Source organism: Pleurodeles waltl, chromosome 9 (genome assembly GCF_031143425.1).
Source record: "Pleurodeles waltl isolate 20211129_DDA chromosome 9, aPleWal1.hap1.20221129, whole genome shotgun sequence".
Taxonomy (NCBI): Eukaryota; Metazoa; Chordata; class Amphibia; order Caudata; family Salamandridae; genus Pleurodeles; species Pleurodeles waltl.
Genome location: NC_090448.1, coordinates 587,346,401 through 587,362,700, shown reverse-complemented (window position 1 = coordinate 587,362,700; position 16,300 = coordinate 587,346,401).

Sequence of the window (16,300 nt, the reverse complement as noted above, 5' to 3'; positions counted from 1 at the left end):
CTGCAGTGTGGTGGTGGATGGTGGTTGCTCCTGGGCAGCTTCTGCAGTTGGTGATGGCTGCAGTGTGGTGGTGGATGGCGGTTCCTCCTGGGCAGCCTCTGCAGTTGGTTATGGCTGCAGAGTGTTGGTGGAAAGCGGTTCCTACTGGGAAGCCTGTACAGTTGGTGATGGCTGCAGTGTGGTGGTGGATGGCGGTTGCTCCTGGGCAGCCTCTGCAATTAGTGATGCCTGCAGGGTGGTTCTGGATGGCTGTGGCTCCTGGGCAGCCTCTGCAGGTGGTGATGGGTGCACTTCCTCAGCTGGCGGTGGGAGCTCCATGACCGCAGGTGGTGGTAGAGGTGTCACCCTGACAGCCTCTGCTGGAGTAGAGGGCTTCATTTCCTCCATTACATGAGGCGTGGATTCCTTGCCCTTCCTGGCAGGGGTGGATGGCTTCTTCCCCTTCGTGGATGGAGGTGCAGGCTCCTTCCCCTTCTTGCCTGGAGGTGCATGCTCCTTCCCCTTACTGCCTGGAGGTGTGGTATCCTTACCACCAAGAATAGGTGGTGCCACCACTGTCCCCATGGACTGTTTGGCTGAGGTGCTGGGATGGGTCTTTGGTACCCTGCTCATACAGGCAGGACTGGGGGAAGGGGGAGGGAAGAGGTCAAGTTGGGCAAGGAAAAGTTTTTTATGGACGGTAGGGCGGGAGGAGGGAGGAGTGATGGGAGTGGAGGTAGAGGGAGTTGTTGTAGGATGTGTGTGTCTGCTGGATTTGGGTGCAGGTACATTGGCTGTATGCTGATGTGAGGTGGATGGCTGTTGGGTGTCTGAGTGCTTGCATTTGTGTCCTTTCAGAGGGGGGGACAGACAGTGTGGGAGAGGACAGAGGGGATGCATGCATGGCTGTTGTGGAGGTGTCTGCTAGTGAGGTGTGTGCGCTGCTTTGTGTGGTGGTGCTGGTGGTAGATGTTGATGCAGTGCATGCAGGTGTGATTGTGGCCATGACTGGGAGGGAGGTGGAGGAGGAGGAGGGGGAGACAGTGGAGGCAGTGGATGTTGTTGTGTCTGCAACTGTATGGTGTTTGTGGGAGTGCTTGTAGGTTGTAGTGTGGTGCTTGTGTTTGCCTGTGCCCCTCTTGGGTGTTGTCTTCTGTGCATGCTCATCTGAATGTGTGCCTGTGATGGGTTGGGGTTGAGATGAATGGGACTGGGAAGTGGTAGTTGGAGGGGGGATGGTAGAAACAGGGACAATGGCTGCCATTATAGAGGAGGCCAGAGCCCGAATCGATCTCTGTTGGGCCGACAATCCAGTGTGAATGCCCTCCACAAATGCATTGCAATGCTGCATCTGGGATGCCAGCCCCTGGATGGCATTCACAATGGTTGATTGCCCTACAGAGGTGGATCTCAGGAGGTCAATAGCCTCCTCACTCAGGGAGGCAGGGCTGATTGGGGCAGGACCTGAGGTGCCTGGGGCGCAGGAGATGCCCACCCTCCTGGGTGAGCGGGTACGTGCAACTCACTGAGGGGTTATGGGGAGGGTGGTGCTGGTACGGGGGTGGTGGCTCTACCTGCAGCTGGAATGGTCACAGAGGTGTCCGCCACCACCAGGGAGCTTCCATCAGGAGGAGGTCTCAGAGTCTGTGTTGTCAACTCCAATCTCTGTGGTGGTGCTCCCCTTGCCCTCCGTCACACTGGTTCCCTCGGCTTCAGTGGACTCTGCCTCCTGGGTCCTGTGGGATGCAGCTCCCTCTGTCGCCAGTCCCCCTGTTCCTCCACCAGATTATACTAATGCACACAAGGACAGGATGACAAAACAAGAAAAGTGGGGAGACAAAGGATACACTGGGTCAATGAAAGCACCAACACCACAGTTGGCATACATATCACTGTCACACCCAGGGAACAGGCATAAGCACTATGCAATGCACTGCCAGTCATATGGCTCGTTACTAAGGCAAGATGAGGGCCCCTCACCACCAACTGCAGCACTCCTGGGACCCACAATGCCCTGCCTGAACTGGACTGCTAACAAGCTAGTTTACCTGTATTTGCCATACACCCATTACCCTTCAGATGACCCAAGCTGCAATGTCTGGCCTGGCCTTAAGGGCACCACTAACACACATCCACCAACCAGATACCACCCCACCTGCCAATAAATGTAATGATACCCACTGTACTCACCCCGTTGTGGCTGCTGTGGTTCCCTCAAGCACCCATCCAGCTCAGGGTAGGCCAGTGCCAGTATGCAGGCCATCAGGGGGGTCAGGGTCCGATGGGCACCCCTTCCTCATTGGGAGGCCATTCCCAGCTGGGCCTCTGCGGTCTTCTGTGCCCAGCATCTCAGCTCCTCCCACCGTTTCTGACAGTGGGTGCTCCGCCTGCCATAGACCCCCAGGGTCCGCACATCCTTGGCAATGGCAGACCATAATCCCTTCTTTTGATGGGCGCTGACCTACAGAGGTAATAAAGAGAGGAGAATACCATTAAACAAACAGTCCAGCCTATCACGCAAATGGCCCACCATACCTGTTTCCATCACCATTGGCAGACACATCGCCCAGGGCACACCATGTACACCGCCATAGGACATCCCTCATGCCCCCCACATGATGCTTGCACACACATCCCCATGCATCCTTCCCTCATGCATCGTGCCCACAGTGTACTCACCTGTTTGTCTGGAGGCCCATACAGCAGTCTGTACAGGGGTAGGACCTCCATCCACCAGTCGCCCCAGCTCCTCTGAAGTGAATGCAGGGGCCCTTTCCCCGGTCACACTGGCTATGGTAGGTTCCAGACACAGGTCACAGCAGCACAGGTGTTCTCCTGTTGAAGGTCAGGAAACAAGTGAGGAATCAGATAGAAAATGGTGGTCACGTCCACGGCAGTGTACATCATCACCACCGGTGCAGATCCCCATTGGCCACTATACTCAATAGATTCCCATATTATCCAATGTGGAATTGCACAACGCTGCAAGACTACCTTCCACCACGACGCCCAACATCGGTGGAATTACCTCACTTCCACCTGTCCCTACAAACAGGACAGGCGGTCGCCATTTCAGGGGGGTGACAGTAATATCGACAATAACTGCGTCACTGATTAGATTGGCACATACCTTGCCACTGACACTGTCCCATTAAATAAGTGCACCAAGTCTACTGAAGTTGTGGTTCCATTGTTCCAATTGTGACAGCCTACTTACTCTTGTGTCCCTTAGATACCTACCGCTGCGGATAAATAGGAGGTGGAGACATGCCCCCGTGTACAGACCCCTTGTGGACTTGGCTACACTGGAGGACAGGCACATTATCCTCACCTATTGACTGGATAGGGCCACAACCGCGGAGCTGTGTGCCCAATTGGAGACAGACCTGATCTCATCTATCTGTCATCCAACTGGGATCCCCCCTCTTGTGCAAGTTCTATCAGTGCTCCATTTCTTGGCAACTGGTTCCTTCCAAGTGACAGTGGGCTTGGCAGCAGGAATGTCACCGCCAATGTTCTCAATCGTGCTGGCAAGCGTGTTGCCTGCCCTGGTAAAACACATGTGAGCTACATTGCTTTCCCCCAGGTGGAAGATTTGGCCACTGTGAAGGCCGAATTCTATGCAATGGGACATATCCCCAATGTTATTGGGGTGATTGATGGTACACATATTGCGTTTGTCCCCCCCGCCAGAATGAACAGGTGTTCATGAATTGTAACAGTTTTCACTCACTGAATGTACAGATGGTGTGCTTGGTGGACCAGTACAATTCCTATGTCAATGCTAAGTATCCTGGGTTGGTGCATGATGCCTTTGTTCTAAGGAATAGTAGCATCCCAAATGTGACGGCCCAACTACATAGGCACAGGGTGTGGCTAATAAGGGAGCCTTGGTCCCCACCCACTGTATGTTAGTGTATGCCTTCTGGTGTTAACCCCATAGGATTGTGTGTGGCTAAGTGTGCTCCCTCAATACTTACAAGTGACTCTGGCTACCCAAACCTATAGTGGCTGCTAACCCCTGTGAGGAATGCCAGGACAGGGGCTGTGTACGTTATAATGAGGCACATGGGTGAACCACAAGGATCATCAAAAGGACCTTCGGCCTCCTTAAGGCCAGGTTCAGGTGCCTCCATCTGACATGTGGATCCCTGTGCTACTCACCCGAGAAGGTCTGCCAGATAGTAGTGGCATGCTGCATGTTGCACAACTTGGCTTTCAGACGCCATGTACCTTTTCTGCAGGAGGAGGAAACTAGAGATGCCCCTGTGGCAGCAGTAGACCCTGAGGACAGTGAGGACAGTGAGGATAAAGAGGCTGAGGATGAGGATGAGGACAACAGAACCACAGTTATCTGTCAGTACTTCCAATGACACACGGGTGAGACAGTGCAACTGCACATTTCTATGACTATTGGTGTATTCTGTGTGGCTGTGGCATGATGGCATTGACTTCCTTATTATCTCAACTTACTTTCACCCATGGTTTGTCATTTTACAGATGTTGGTGACATAACAACTGTGTATTGATGTGCTGACTACAGCCAGCTACAGGTCATTATTTCCATGCTTTCACAGTGTACAGCTCATTTGCAATAGATGTGACTGTTTCCATAAATACACATTTTCAGAACATAAATAACTAGTAGTCAAGTCGTGTTCAATGGTGTTTATTGTAGTGCTAAGAAATTGGGGGAAAAGTGCAATAGAATGGGGTGATGGTGGAGGAAAATCCAGGGTATTGTTCCAGTCTGTTTGTAGCACAAGAGCAGTGTCCAAGGGGCCTTTGGAAGGGGAGCAATGGCAGTGCAAAGTGGACAAGGTGGCTGAGTGGGACAGAAGGGGGAGAGTCAGGATAATCTCATTTCCTGGTGGGGGTCTTGGCAAGAGTCTCTAACTTCTGTCTGGGCCGCAGGGTGGTTCACCTTCTGCATGGGGAGGGATGCTGGTGGCCCGTGGGTCCTGCGGCGGGGCCTCCTGCTCACTAGCTGCAGGGGAAGTGGAGGGCTGGTCAGTGGACTGGCTAGTGGTAGGGCCCTGTTGGTGAGCTGTTGCTTTCCTCATGATGTTGGTCATGTCTGCCAGCACCCCTGCTATGGTGATCAGGGTGGTGTTAATGGCCTGCAAGTCCTCCCTGATCCCCTGATACTGTCCCTTCTGCAGCCGCCTGTTCTCCTACACGTTGTCAAGGATCTGGCCCATCATCTCCTGTGAATGTTGGTAGGCTCCCAGGATCTCGGAGAGTGCCTCCTGGAGAGTCGGTTCCCTGGGCCTGTCCTCCCCCTGGCGCACAGCGGTCCTCCCAGTGTCCCTGTTCCCCTGTGTCTCTGTCCCCTGAACGGTGTGCCCACTGCCACTGTGCCCAGCTCCCTGATTTTCTTGGGGGCGAGGTGTGGCCTGGGGTCCCTGTACAGGTGGGCACACTGCTGATTAACGTGTCCTGGGGATGGAGGTGTGGGTACGCTGGGTGGGTGCTGTGGTGTTGGATACTGAAGGGGGAGGCTCTGTGGAGGTCTGTGAGTGGGCTTGGGTGACCAACTGTCCAGTGGTTCCTGATGGGCCAGGTAGGTCATCCAGATCCTGAAGTCCAGAGTTACTGTCATCACTGGGGCATCTTCTGTTGGGGGATGTAAGTGATGTATTATGTTTCATGTGTGTGACATATTGTACATCCCTGGTTTCCCCTCCATCATTGGTGTTGCCCTGCCACCTTTTGCTTGTGTATGGTGAGGTATTGTGGGATTGTTAGTTTCCCTATGTTGAGCATGCTTTAGTGATGGGTCTCCATGCAGGGCTGGGAGGGCTATCCATGCATTGGTAGGGCATGCAGGGCTTGGCATTGGGATTAGTCATATGTTTAGGTGTAGTGTGTGGGAAGGAGTGGAGTGATGGGAGTGAGGGTGAGGGGGGTGTGATGGCATGCAGGTATGGGGGGTGGTAAGTAGTAAATATTGACTTACCAGTGTCCAGTCCTCCGGCCACTCCAGTGAGTCCCTCAGGATGCAGTATTGCCAAGACTTGCTCTTCCCATACTGTGAGCTGTGGTGGAGGAGTTGGGGGTCCACCGCCAGTATTCTGTATGGCGAGCTGGTGTCTTGCTGCTATGGAATGTACTTTCCCCTGTAGGTCATTCCACCTCTTCTGATGTCATCCCTTGTTCTTGGGTGCTGTCCCATGGCGTTCACCCGGTCCACGATTCTCTGCCATAGCTCCATTTCCCTGGCAATGGATATCTGCTGTACCTGTGCCCCAAACAGCTGTGGCTCTACCCTGATAATTTCCTCCACCATGACCACTAACTCCTCATCAGTAAAACGGGGTGCCTTTGTGGGGACATAGGTGTTGTGTGGTGTGTGTTGGTGTGAGTGTGTTGATTAATGGGGTGGGGTGTGTGATGTGGGGTTCATGAAGGATGTATGGGTGTATGTGGTGTGTGTATCTAGTTGTCTCTGTGCTATTTTTGTCAATCTCCTCGCAGTATTTGTTGTTCGTAAAAGGTTGTGGGTAATGTGGGTGTGTGTTTTATAGAGATGTGGGTGTGGTGTGTATATGAGTGTCAGGTGTTTGTTTTTAGTATTGGCCATTGTTGTGTTGTTTTTTATGTGGGTTTCCATTCTGAGCGCTGCGTTAGGTACCGCCAATGGTTTACCTCCGTTCAAGGTCCTCTGTGGTGATTCGTGGCTCATAATGTGATGGGTGTTGTTTTGTTGGCGTAGCGGTATGGATGTTGTGTGTGTGTCATAATATGGCGAACGGATATTCGCCACTGCGGCAGTATGTTGGCGGCCGTCACTGTGGCTGTAAGCAGCATTTACCGCCAATGTCATAATGAGGACCATAACTAATATTGTTCATTAAGTGGTCAAATAGAGGTAAACATTTTGTATATTCATTAATAAGCTATAAGACTTTGGATAGATATATGTGATATAGATTGTAGATTGCATTTAAAAAACGCCAAAATCATAGTAATCTAATGGCTCTGTGCTATATCATATGAATTTAAAATGTGGTTAAATGCCACATATATGTTAATTGATAGTACATTATAAACCAGAAGCCAAAGTCATGGTAAACTGTTCATAGCCAAAGCTATTGCCTATGTGTCATTGATATGCATCATGGACTGTGGCTAGGTGCCATCATACAATCCACTATAATTCGCTATGTCTTATTACTGTCTAAAAAATCTACTATACATCTGTCTCAAAAATCTACTTTACATCAGGATTTATATGATTTATATTCAGAGGGGAACTGGTCCACCCTCTACTGTTAGCAGCAGCAGATGAGTGCACTGTGTTGGACTACTTGACCAATTGCTTCACAATGCATATCAATATATATATATATATATATACATATATATATATATATATATATATATATATATATATATGTCTATAGATAGATAGATAGATAGATAGATAGATAGATAGATAGATAGATTTTCATAGTAATACACTAAAAATATTTTTAAAATGATATAATGTTATTTTTTTTCTTATTAATTATGTTACACTATTAACCATCTAGGTAAATACAAATACATATGGGTGTTTCTGTATGCATAAAAGTAGATAAAAGTATATATTTATATATACCATTAAATATAGTGGAATATATTGAAGTTACATTATACTAACTACATATTATTTTTTTTAGCATTTATTACTAAAATCTAATTAAATTACAAATCAATATTTTTGGATAATATTAGTGTCAACATTATTTTTTACCTATATATACATGGCAAGTATAGGAGCACAATATTGCGGTAAACATTGTTTGGGTACAACATTTTTGTCAACGTTATTGTTCACCACACTATTGTGTCAGTGATCCTCCTCAGTCCACTCAGCCACATCACATTCCCGGACACTTAGAAACACTCCACCGTCATGCCCCTGCTCACAAAACCATCCACTGACCCAGCCACACTTTACAACTACAGACCCATCTATCTCCTACCATATTCAGCAAAGGTCTTGGGGAAGCGAATCAACCCACACCTCACTGTCCACCTCCACAACAGCCAACTCTTCAACACCGCACAGTCTGGATTCAGGCTCAACAACCATATAGAAACATCACTCATCACCACAACAGATGCCATCTGTATGATCATTGGTAGAGGAGACACAACAGCCCTCATTCTCCTGGACCTCTCTGCAGCATCTGACACTGTCTTACATCCCATCCTCATCAGGTGCCTGGCATCAAAGGACCCGCTCTCCCCTGGATCTGTTCCTAATTAACGTGTGCAACACAAGCTGTGAGCCTGGCACCTTACTTCTTGGAAGCTTGCAAAGTCATCTGCAGAGTGCCTCAAGGTCCAGCCTCTTCAACTCATACATGATCCCTCTCGCCAACATCATCTGGGCACATGACATTCACATCCTCTTCTGAAACAATGACACACAACTCATACTCTCCCGCTTGGAGAAGATCCCCAAGACAATAAGCAAGTTCATCATCTGTATGACTGGAGTTGCTAACTGGATGAAAGTCAAATGTTTCAAGTTCTACACTGACAAGACAGCAGTGATGATTTTTGTCAAGCACAACACACTATAGGACTCCAACTGGTGGTCGGCAGAACTCTCACCCATATCCGCACCCAGCACCCATGCCAAGAACCATGATCAGCTGCACCAAACTGAACATGACTGCACAAATTGACGCTGTTACTGCATCCTGCTTCCTCATCCTGAAGATGCTGAAGAAGATTTTCAACTGGTTCCCAAGCACCACTAGAAAAACTGTCACTCAAGTCCTAGTCACCAGAAATTGTTACTACATGAACACCCTCAATGCGGGACTCACCAAAGAAACTCACTAAAAGACTACAAACCAGCCAGACTCATCTTCAACCTCCCACATAGAACTCATATCATACCCTACATCAGGGAGTTCCACTTGCTCCTAATACACAAACACTTGTTTTAACACACACAATGCACTACATAACTAAGGCTTCAATCATCTAAATAGATGAATCTCCTTCCACCAACCACTGACACTTATACTATGCAGGACCCCTACTTGCACACATCTCATGCCTACACAGAACCAGATCAGGAGGATGACCGTCTCTTACATCACTCCTAAAGTGTGGATCTGCATCCACTCCACATCAGAGCCTCCTCCAATTTTCTTGAACTCTGCATTAACTATTGATCTAGCTTTTTCAATTAACCAACCATAAATAAGAATGGCTAGGCACACACACCTTCTCAGCACTAGGACAACCTCACATGTCATAGCAAATTACTGGGATGAGGGTAAAGATGGGTTTGGTATCCATGCTACAGAACTTGAATTCAGCTCTGCAAGCCTGTATTTTATGTGTGTCCTAGACACCTTTTACTTTTTCTGTGCAGATTGCATGATCGGCCGGATGCCTGCCAGATGAATGGTGTTAATTCAACTACTTAGGTAAAAAAAAAATTGCTGAATAGAAGATGTCCATTGGGCCAAACTCTGTGAACCTATTTGCAATCAAAATAGGAGAAGTTGCACTTCCTTATTTGGCTGTCATTTTTTATACAAGTATGAATTGGAGAACGGGAACTAACATCTCTAGAATAGGCAAGCAAAATGGTGGCATAAAAGCATTTGCAGAAAAAAGGGTTGGTCATGTACCATCTTGTTTGCCTGTTTTCTCATCCAAGAATGTAGCAGTGGCTTCATATGAGGTGAGTGTTTGAGATTATTCTAATCTAATACTAATACAATGCAAGTTGAAGAAAATAGATTCCCGAAACAGACAGTGAGCTTTTTCACAATTTATCTCCAACAAGTGATTGGACATTTTGGAGAACAGATTAGGTTGTATCTCTTTATTGTGGACATTTATGGTCCTAACCACTCTCAAAGCGTAATAAAAAAATCTTGATGGACTTCCTAGGAATGGAAATTCAAGTGCTATTTGTGGTTGCCATACATTCTGTAATCACTGAGGAAAATAGGTTGCAGTAAGGTTCATAATCACCCGAATAGGGGTATGCTATTTCCAAACAAAAGGATTGTGGCATTTTTCAATTCTGCCCCCTCCCAAACTCATAAAATGACAAAGTTACGAAATCTTTCAATGGAGTCTCATACCATTATCAAGGCTGCTTTTGAGATGGAGCCATGTATAGTTTGGACTGATTACCTGTTAGAGAGAAATCCTTTGCTACAATTTAGCTTTAGAAAGCTATTTGAACAACTGAGCTTTTCTAAGGATAGATTTCCAGAGGCAAACTACTGTCTTTGTCCTCATAATAGCATATGAAATCTGACCTCTAAAATGTTTTACTTTTGACCCTTTTGAGAGTACCAATAGTGTTCCAAGACCTTTACTAATGTCAAAGATAATTTAATTGTAGATTAGCTATTATGAACTCCTAATGATGACTTTCATCTACCCAATTTTAGCGTACCAAGATTTGTTAAAGCAGCTTGTAAAGTAATGACTGGTTTAAATACTGCAGGTGCTTTGATTGTGTGAATATTTGTTTTAGTAGGAGGTGTTTATGTTGATTATAAATAATAGGATTCTTTCATATGTGAAAACTGACATATTTAAATATATTTTCTAACTTTGCTGTTGATCTGTACCTTTATATATTTGTACTATGAGGTTATTCTTTGTGTTTGTATTTTCCTTAGAACAATATTAAGTACATTAATTATAAATTTTGTGAGCATAATCAGTAAACACCTGAGTAGTCCCTAATGTACAATGAATATCAAATTGCAGGTCACCCCTGTAATAAAACAAAGAAAAGGGTCACGTGGTGAGAGGAAGTGCAGCAGAAGTGAAACAAACAGGCAACAAGACCACGGCTCTCCCCAGCACAGCTAGAGGGACGCTAATCAAATATTCATGGCTCACTAGGAGCAGCCAAAATGTCCTGCATGGCCTGGCCCAGATTTGTGTATTTCTCCCTTTGTAGTGTCCCCAAGATGACAGGGTCACCACCAACAACAATAAAAAGTACAGTGGGAGCTGCAGGAGCAGCGCAGCCTCCCTCCAAAAAGGAGTTTAGGAGTGGCTACACTAAGTTGGGTGGGAATCCAAAAGAGTGCTTTTTCAGGATTTTAAGGCATTTTTCAGGACTCCACAGGCTGGAAAATGTGCTCTTCAGCTGGGAGTGCAGCACCATTTAGGGGCAAAGTCTATGGCTGCGCGTTCTGTGTCCTGAAAGTGGTTAAAATTAGTTCAGGTTGTGTAATGCCCCCTAGGGGCAAAGTGTTGTGACAGGGTTAGTACTGACAGGATCCTTCCAGTGGTTTAAATTGTGAAGTTTATTTGACACAACAACCTGCCGTCGGTCCTCCCTGAGAGCCAGCAATTTTCCCTCTGTCAACTGACCCTCATGGAACTTTACACCTCACAATCTAGAACCCCCAACATGTTACATCATAGCACATCTCCTTCCCTTCACCAATAATTGATCAAATTAAACATATTAAAATAATACATAAAAAACACATAAAATTATTTATTGAATTAACATGACTACAACAATATTTTTCCAAACTGATAATAGCAAAATATATGTATAATGCGTTTGACTATTTTATGATCTTACATAATCTTCAAGGTAAGAAGGTGGTCTGCGAATTCTATTCTCTTTGATGGATTCATTTAGATCATGATGATCACCAGACTCACCAGTGTCAGATCTAGTATCACTAACACTACACCTGGTACCACCAACAATAGATCTTTAACAAACTCCTCTCTTACTCATCTCCTCATGTCTCATGAATATAGCGCCTAAGTAGCCTTCTTTACTCTCCCTTACAGTGTATTCTCTTCCCATTTGATAGAAGGCTGCATTCCTTAAATTATATCTTTCACCACCTTCAGCTACAACAAAGTATTTACCGACTCTGTCGACACACAACTGACATTTGAACTTAGAAAGACCAAACTTTACACATCCTGAGTTGAGTTTGACCCAATCACTATCTTCTGTTTTCCCAACTGACTTACTGACTCTCTCCCATGCACTCTTACCTCCAGTTCTCACCCATTCTTTCAACCAAGCTGGTATTAATTTGGTGCCCAGTGCTTGTCCCCTCATTTCTAGAAAAGGACACTTTTGTTTAGCTTTGTATAGTTGTGCGATATGACCACATCAGGTCACATATCTTTATCTTCATTTCATAATGACTAGCTAGTATCATCTGAATGGTTTATTTAACCAATCTATTAGCCCTCTCAACTATACCTTTACTTTGGGGATTATAAAGAGAGGTGCATGAATGTTTTTTCTCCCAATGTTCAAGAAAGCAAACCATCTCAGCCGATGTCAACTGTGTGACATTATCAGTGATAACCACCACCTGCATATCTTCCTCTTAAAAAAAATGGAATTTTTTAATGGTCACTTTAGAGGTAACTTCTCTCATGAACTTCACTATCATCCATTTAGAACTTATATCCACCATCACTAATGCATTTCACATTTCACTGGATAATTCAGATATTGGACCTATAAAATCCAGACAAACCATATGCCCCTGTCTACCTAGATCTTCAATATGTTCTTCTGAGACTTTAATTCCCACTTTGAGCCTTCAAAGTCTTCCTTTCTTTGCAACTCATGTATTTCCCACCCATTCAATAACTAGATCATCTAAGCCAGGCCACCAAAATTCATGTTGCAATCTTCTTTTCGGCATGTTTTGTCCGAAATGTCCTTCATGAGACAACATAACTAACTTTAACCTCAAACCTGTATGTGGAACAAATCCATCACCTCTCATTTTCACACTTTGTGGAAGCACACCAAGTTCATCTAGCATTTTAAAATATGGTTGTGCAGCCAATGGACTATCACTCTCCCTTGTGGCTCTGTTGCGTATCATTTTCATCACAATTGGAAGTACTGCATCCGCTTTCATTTCCTCTTCCTATACATGAATGGTAAATGTTCCTGAACCGTAGTGCACTGCATCTTGCACCAATGAAACTGCACCATCTATCTAATTGTCTTTTACGACATTAGGACCTTCTATCTGCTCCCAATCTATAGGTATCCTTGACAAGCAGTCTGCTTGTACATTTTTCCAACCTTAAATAAATTCAGCTATGTACACGTACACTTGTAGTCGAGCAGTTAATCTTATGAGTCTAGCTGATCTTCTCCTGCTCCCCCAGGTGACAGTATCTTCATCAAAGGTTTGTGATCCGTTATTAAAGTGAAGTTTGTGCCCCACAAGTACACATGGAAATATTCAGCTTCCCATGCAGAAGCCAAGGCTTCTCTCTCAATGACTGAATAATTTCGCTCAGATTGTTTCTACGAGCGTGATGCAAATGCCACTGTCTTCTCTTTTTTCCAGGAATCTGGGGCAAAATCGATTGTATTCCAGAGGCGCTTACATCAATCATTAGCACTGATCTAAGTTGGATATCAAATGCTGTCAAAATAGTTGCTTCACAAATTTCCTTTTTATCTTTTCAAAATACATTTGCTATTCTTTGTCCCACACAAATGTTTTCCCCTTTCTCAACAACACCCTCAGATTTTCTCAGTAAATTTCTCTACAAATTTTGCATAGTATTCTATAAGTCCTACAAATGATCTCAAGTGATCTTTGTCTTTTGGACAAGGATCCAAATGGACAGCATCTACTAGCTGTTTGGACTTGATTATTCCTTCAGGGATAGTGAATCCCAAAAACTCAATCAGCTCAGTTGAAAATATACACTTTTCTTGACTCAATGTCAGGCCTGCTTCTTCCAATCTTCCTAAAACATTCAGCAGTATTACATTATAATATTCTACTGTGTCCCCAAACACTAGAACGTCATCTTGGAAAGATTCATAACATTTTCCATACCTTCAAAGAGCTGAGACATACTTTGCTGAAATACACTCACAGCTGAAACTAAGCCAAACGGCATACAAGTGAATTTATATGTACCTTCTGTTGTTATGAAAGCGTTGAGTTTCTTGGAACTTTTACTCAACTTTACCTGATGATAGGCACCTTTTAAATCCAATATTAAAAAATACCTTCCCTTTTGTATAGATGACAACAGCTCATTAATATTAGTAAGCAGAAAAGTATCAGGTAATCAATTATGATTCAGTTACTTCAAATCCATGCAAAACCTCTGCCGTCCATTTGATTTTTGAGTGATTACTATAAGTGATATCCATGGGGATGTTTCTATAGGTTCCATAACTCCCCCTTTGAGCATTTCATCTAATACTTTTGTAATTTCACTTCTCACTGTCAATAATACACACCTCACTTTGTGTTGTACAGGAATAGCATCATTCTTGAAAATTATTTTGTGTACATACCCCTTTAAACATTCCAATATTTCCTTGAAGACCCCTTGTGCCCCATGTAATACATCTTTCAGAGACTCTTTCTCTAATACCACTACTTGATTACAAGCTCAAATATAGATTATTATGTTCAATTCATACTGATGTATCCATCCTAAAATGGCTAGACCAATATTTGATACATAGACCTTTCCTGTAATTTCACGTGAACCAAACCTTATGATTCCTTCCATGTAACATACTATGTCAATTGCTTCTCCCTGGTAACCACCTAGATTTATGTCTTTAGGCAATAGTTCTATATCCTTTCATTGTGATGTGAATAATTATTCTGGGACGATGGTAAATATTTATCCAGAATCTACCATCAACCACACTGTGCTTCCACAAACTTTAAATTCAGTTGTAGTTCTCAATAGATGCCTTTTTATCACCACACCCTACTCTATCACCTTTCCCTTCTTTCACTACCAACATTTTACCCATATTTGCTTCTACTTCAAATGCTTCTCGTAAAGTGACCTCTGTGACCACATTTCCACGATTCTTTATTTACAGCAAAACATTTTTTTTAATTAGAGGCATGATAAGTACTTCCACACCGACTACATTATTTTGTTTTATTTCACGCATTGCTCAGTGTGCCTCTGGTACCTCCCTTGTTACTGTTTTTGGAAACTGAATGTATCTCTTTCTCTAGACTACAATTGTCACTTCTCAAAACTGCAACATCACCACTGTTTTTATCTTTCCTGTTTAGTTACCTCATAAATCGTTGTGACTCTTCAATTACTTTGGCTATCTCTATTACTTCTTTAATTGAAGGATCTTTCACTGCCCAAAACCTTTCTTGTATTTTCTTATCTTGGCATTGCATGATAAGTTAATCTCAAATTAATTCATCCGTCATCATGCCAAACTGACACTTAACCGATAATTATCTGAGTCTGGACACAAGCTCATCGATAGTTTCATGTTCTGCCTGAGGTTCCATATAAAATTTGTATTGGCCATTACTAAATTTGTTTCTTTGGCAAATCTAATTTCTAATCTCTTTAGTGCTCCCTTACATACAAAACCCATAGGATGCCCATCGGCTCCTACTGCCACAGGTAAGTATTTAAATATTCGCTGTCCCTCACTGCCTAGTGCATTTAATAGTAGAGCTTTTTTTCTTGCTGGAGAATAATTTTGACCATCCAATGTAACAATATAGTTTTCAAACATCTCAGCCCAATCGTCCCAAATTATCAGTAGTATCCCTGGTTGAGCAAAAAAGAAAGGAGGTGGACTAAAAGTGTTATATGAAACCATATTTGCACGGTATGAATGCTATTACAAATTCTCCCTTGGTACAAATTTTCAATGAAGAAACAATAGAGATAGAGCAAAAAAAAAAAAAATATATATATATATATATATATATATATATATATATACACACACACACACACACATATATATATATATATATATAGAATAATATATTGTCTTGGTAAATATATACACACACACATAAATATAGATAGAAATGTGCAAATCACCATTTGTGTTCCCAAACACTGCTACTGTGCACTCTTTCAATTAGACATTTCTTAAGATAATGTCACAAGTGTGTAGATCACTGCATCTGCATTTGTTTCCTTTCTGATGTCTTTGAGTAATGTTGCCGGTGTGCACATCACCATATCTGCACAGTATCTTTGAATATGCAAGTGTCCTTGAGTATGCAATCAAATAACTGTTCTGGCAAATTGCTATCTATGCACAGATCATCATACAGGTGCTGCATTCCCTAATATAGGATGGTGGCTCATCACAATACACAGTGCGTGCAGCGTGGTATCTCACACGTCTTCTGACGCACGTTAGAGGTGCACGCAGAGGCACGTGGTTGAGGCTGAGACTGTGAGCATTTTTCGGCACTACGGCTTTGCTTGGCACATGGGTGAAGCTGAGGTGTGACCGTTTTAAGCGAGTATGCCTGGCATGGTGTGCGTAGAAAAGTTCCTCACAAGT